Source organism: Cibotium barometz, chromosome 24 (genome assembly GCF_041138505.1).
Source record: "Cibotium barometz isolate CiBa-2024 chromosome 24, ASM4113850v1, whole genome shotgun sequence".
NCBI lineage: Eukaryota > Viridiplantae > Streptophyta > Polypodiopsida > Cyatheales > Cibotiaceae > Cibotium > Cibotium barometz.
In genome coordinates this window covers 28900718-28906686 of record NC_141069.1, presented here as the reverse complement: position 1 = coordinate 28906686, position 5969 = coordinate 28900718, and positions in this window count along the sequence as shown.

Below are 5969 nucleotides of genomic sequence, written 5' to 3'. Positions count from 1 at the left end.
TGAAACAAGTGCAGGGCATTTGGTCATGCAAAAGTGACAAGCTTTCTTTAAAGCTTAGAGAAGTGAAGAACCTACTTAAGAGAATCACACATGTGCAAATCCACTATGTGGGTAGAGCAAAGAATCAAGATGCGGATGCGCTAGCAAGCGAGTGTCTAAGAGAAGCTACAATTGGTGCTGTCAAGCTACAAGAGCCTAAGCTTCAAGGTAAAGAGTCTTTACAAGATGTGATCAGTTTCTTGGAGACAGGGGAGCCACCCCCTGGTCTTACAAAGGGATAAAGAGGATGGTTGGCAAGAAAGGCGGTAAGGTATCGACTCATCAATGATGACCTTTTTTGTCAAGGGAAGGATCAAGTACTTCGGAAGGTCCCTCTTAGTGGAGATATTCATCGAGTTCTTCACTCTTGTCATAATGATGTTTGTGGTGGGCACTTTGCTCAAGGTATAACTTGCAGGAAAGTCTTGCAGGGTGGTTTCATATGGCAATCTCTCCAGCGAGATGCCCAATTTTGGTGTAAAACTTGTGATATTTGTCAACGCACAGGACCTAGAAAGCTTGTTTATGGGCCTCAACAGCCTATCACTTCCTTTGGGCCTTTTGAAAAATGGGGCATTGATGCCATTGGGCCACTCCCAAGGACAGCTCTGCAGGAAAAGAGTACATCCTTGTGGGTGTAGATTACATGACGAGATGGGCAGAAGCTTCACCGACAAGCTGGATTACAGCCAAGGATGTGGCTAAGTTTGTGTTTGAAAACATTTGTTGCAGATTTGGTACACCTCTTGAAATCATTTCAGATAGAGGACCTGGGTTTAGAGGGGACTTAGTGAAAGAACTAATGACCAAGTTGGGAATCAAGCAGAGACACTCTAGCCCTTACTACCCACAGTGTAATGGTCTAGTTGAAAAGATTAATGGGATGATTTGTAAGATAATCACCAAGCATGTTGGGGAGAAAGCACAGACCTGGGATAAGCATTTTAATGCAGCACTATGGGCTTATCGCACTTCATTTAAGGCATCCCTAGGTTACACCCCTTTTCATCTAGTGTATGGCCAAGAGGCCATTTTGCCTATTGAGGTTGAGCTGTCTAGCTTAAGGGTGTTAGTGAAAGGAGATGGGAATGTCAAGGAGAAACTGAAACAGCGCATCCTTGATTTGGAAAAGCTAACTTTGAACAGGGAAGCAGCCATGGAGCACTATGCAGAAGAAGCTGACAAGAGGAGGATCAAGTTCAACAAGAAGCTTGCAGTGAAGGAAATCAAAGAAGGAAGTTTGGTATTGCGCTACGACAATCGCTTTGACTACAACAAAAGCGATAAGTTTGCACCACATTGGGAAGGCCCTTTTAAGGTCTTGAAGAAATTTGCAAATGGCAGTTACCAGCTGATGGACGTCTCCGGCAAACAACATCAAACAAGGGTAAATGGATGGCGACTCAAGCCATATTTTTCACAGGTTTTCAATGAGAAGGAGGACTTGGATAAGGTAAAGGGAGCTACACTTTCATGTAGACTTTGTCATGGAAGTTCTCACATGTGTTATCCAAAGAAGCAGGATCCAGAGCAGGTAAGCCTCGACAGCGACGAGCCCTTGCCCAAGACCCAGTTCTTGCACAGCATGTTCCCTGCATTTCAAGCATGAGTATAGGGCCAATTACACGGCCATGCATAGACACTTTTCTTTGTAACCCAGGCACATCAGTGGAGCATCTTTCCATTGATAGAGAGGATGAGTGCACAAGCAGGTTGCAGGAAAATGTCACTAATGATGGAGAAGCGATGGAGCTAGAGGCATAAATACCTCTAGCATCCTTGGTTTGGGCTAATGATGGGGGTAAATCACAACCATCATTTTCAGCTCTTATCAAGGTATTTGTGTATATTTTGTACAGGTGTTTGCACAATAAGGCTGACTATATGCAGCATAAAGAGCTATTAATAAAAGGAGTGGGAACCAGGTTTCCATAAGAGGAAGGAGGAAGCTACTTTAAAGAGGAGGTAAGGTGGGAATGCCCCCATCCTAGGTGGCATGGTAAGGGTAAATGGTAATCACATGTGGCATGAAATTTCTCCATAAGTAAGTGCAAAGGTAAAGGAAAAAATCAAAAGTTTGATTTAATCTATGCAAAGTGAATTTGTAACTTCACATGTGAATGAGGAAAGTTGATGGGAAAGTCAAAGATGAGTGGGACCCAAGAAGTAAAGGGCAAAAGTAGAAGCAAAATAATATCAAATGGTAAAAGGCAAAGTGGAAAGTCAATTACTTTTTCAAAGCTTCCAAATGCAAATGATGGGCTTAGGTAAGCAAAATTGAAGAGTCTTTACTTTTGAGGAGCCACACACTTGATTTTCATTGGACCACCCTCTTACATCCTAAGACTTCAACAAAAGGTTCTTACAAGTGGAGCCCACCTCTTACAAAAGGTGGCCTTGGAGTTTTGTGTGCACGGTTGAGAAAAGAAGCTATTTCATTTCTTCTTTTCATTTATTTTTCCTTTTAGGCTAAGCTCCAAAGCCACATTCAAATTAGCCTACCCCACTTCCCCTTTCATCCAATTTTGCATATCTTTTCACAAAATTGGAAAGAGCATCTAGAAGGAAATGTGTGTATTTCCTTTTGTGTGAGCGACTTCTCCCTCACACACACACACACACACCAAAAAAATCAAATGCCATTCTCTTCTCTCCCAAAAAAAAAGAAACAGAGAATGGAAAGCTTCACCTCTCCTCACCATTACCCTATTTTAATTCATCCAAATTATTAAAATCCACCCCCCCTTCACCTATAAATAGAGCCCATCTATAGTGTATTTTGGTGTGCCTTGTTGTAGAGCCATTCTATGCTCAATTGATAGTGCTTTGGAAGCACTTGTGAGTGAGTTTCTTGAGTTAATTTGGGTCACATTGAGATTAAATTGGGCTACTCCTTTAGTGTTAATCAATATTAATTAATATCCAAGCTACTGGGAAGCTAGGGGTCTTAATTATATATCATATAGTAGCCAATTTCCTCTTCAATTCCTTGACAATTGGTGGTCGTGCCGACAAACCGCACCCGTACCACGTTGCTAAGCCTCGTCACAAGCGTTTCGCCATTCACAAAGCTTCAATATGGTATGTTTGATTGCATATTACTCGCAATCCTTGTGAATTTATGTCTTTTATGCTTATGTTGCTCATGCACTCGTTGTATTGAGGCTTACATATGTGCAATTACTACATAAATCAATAATCCAATTGAGTTGGTGGCTAATTTCTTTTGTTGAATTGTTTATGGTATGTGGTAGGGAGGCTAGTGTAGCCTTGTGAGTGATGTTATAATGCTGAAATTTTGTGTGAAATGCATGTGTCGTGTGAGTGGAATAGCACCTCCCATGTGTGCGTAGCCTCCGAGTCTACGACTCATTGAGAGCGAGAATCGCCTTTCGGGAAGTTTGCAATCCGTTCTTGAGGGTATTTGTTGTGAAGCTTTTGATTATGTGAAGGGTGCGTGAATGTGTCCGCAATTGGTGTTTTGTATTTTCTTCGAAATCCTAAAACTTTGGTTGTAAATTGACTGTCTAAATCCTTGCAACCAAGCATGACATTTGACTGAGGAAGGACGTAGACATAGAAGGGAAGGGTAATTTGCATGCATGGTTTAAGTATATGTGATTGTGCACAATCAATACCCTGTGAGGGTGGGGAAAACTTCCACGCGAAGCCCCGCCAAAGCATTGAGTCCGAGAGGACACTAGACCGCACATGCTTGTTTGGGTGCATGGGAATAGGACCTCTCCCCTTCTTACGTCTATGTTGTGTGTGTACTTGTGGACCACAAGGTGGTGAAAACGCCGCACCCACGTGCTCGTAGCCCGTTAGCTTCGCGCTAACCTAAGCGGCCATGATCTTGAGCCCTCGGGAGTTTGGCACCTTCATCACTTTTGTGGTCTTTGTGTTGTGATTACGCGCTTGCGTAGTGTGAGGATTCCACCTCGTGTGAGACTCCAACCCTGAGAGAGAGAGTACGGTGTAGTTTCCTTGTTACCTAGAAAACAAGGTGGTGCCCCCTTTCCAAATTGATTCACGAAGAGAGAGACCCCCTTGGGTCGGCGAGCGTGCATGAGCCCCGAGGCAGCCCGACTGTGCGCTTGCTCTCGTCTCCCTATTTTGTGCTTTCAGTAGCTTGAAGCCTAGATTAAATTACAATAGGAAAGCTCTTAGGAGTAATTATCTAAGAGGAGATAAAGAGCTAAGTGGAGCTCTCTATTTTTTCATGGAAGCTCAAATTGATTTTTTTTTGTTTGTGTGTGAGAGAGAAGTCGTGCACACACTAGGAAATACACACATTTCTCAAAAGATACCCTTTCCAATTTGGTGTGAGGGTATGCCAAATTGGATGGCAGGGGGGTGGGGTAGGCTAAATTTGAATAGGGGCTTGGACCTTAGCTTAAAAAAATGCAAGTGAAAGGAAAGAAATGAAATTGTTTCATTTCTCAACCGTGCAAACTAAAATCCAAGGACACCTTTTGTAAGAGGTGGGCTCATTTATAAGTGACCTCTTGTGCAAGTCAAAAGAGGTTAGAGGGTGGTCCAATCAAATCAAAGTGTGTGGCTCCTCCAAAAGTGAAGACACTTCATTTAGCTTACCTCAGCCCATCATGCACTTTGGATACATTGGGAAAGTGGAGTTAGAGAGAGAAGATGCACCAAATCAGCTAGAGCGAGGGCACTTCAAAAATGTGCATTTTTGAAAAGGGGGCTCCCCTGCTTGCATCATCAAAATTGGCTTCACATTTGACTTTCATACCTTGCCCTTTGCTTCCCTTACCATTTGATTTCATTTTCTTCACCTTGCTCATCACCCACATGCTCCATTTGCTATTTATCTTCTACTTTAGTTTTCTACTACTCCACAACCTCACCTTGATGTTATTTTGTTTTACTTTGCCATGTCCCACAAGCCTTTGATTTTTTCCTTCCTTAACTTTCACTTACCCTTTGAAAAAAACCATGCCACATGTAATTGACATTCACCTTGGCCATGCCACCTAGGATGGGGGCATTCCCACCTTGCTTTCCACTTGAGAGTAGCTTTCTTCTTCCTCTTAGGAGAACCTAGTTCCCACTTCTCATTATTAATAGCTCTTTATGCTACATATGGTCAGCCTTATTCTGCAAACACCTGTACAAAATATACATAAATCCCTTGATAAGAGCTGAAATGATGGTTGTGATTTACCCCCATCATTTGTTCCCCAAATCCTCATCCACTTCAGGTACGTTGGAGTTTGGTATCATTATTGGCGGTTGTGGTTCCAAGTTGTGAGTGTCCGTTTGAAAGGAGGTTGGTTTCCCGTTGCTTTTTCCATTTTGAATCTCTTGTTTCTTGGTTGGAGTGTTTTCTTGGCTAACTGTTTTCCTTTCATTAGCCAATTGTTTCGTATGTTGGTCAATCTCTTGTAGAGTCTTTATTAATCTCTTGTAGATCTCTAAACGTCTAGACTCTATGGCTGGATCTGGGTAGTTCTTCCATCTGTCCTCTAATGTTTCCAATGGTTTTAGCCATGCTTCATAGGCTTTTAGTAAGGCTTCTAGAGGTTTGTGAATCTTGTCTGCAAGAACTGATCCTGCTGATTGTTTTTCACTTTCCCGTTTGGTTTCGGTTTTAGTTTCTGTTTGTCTGTCTTCAAATTCTTTTTCAATGTTTTGTTTTTGCTTCTTTTCGGCATTAAGTTCTTGTTCAGCCCATCTTTGCTTGCTTGCTGTCCGTCTGGCTCTTCTAGCCTTCCAGGTTTCCTTTGTTTTCCTGCTATGCTCGCTAGGGGTTGTTTCAGTTTTATCTTCCTCATTGAGCTTTTCCTTTCCCTTGTTAGCATTGGCTTGTGCTTGGGCCCTAGTGATGGCTTCTAGGGGTACTACAATGTCAGATTCTGAAGAATCGGGCATATTAGAGGTGGGCAAAAGTTCAATGTAATTGAGTA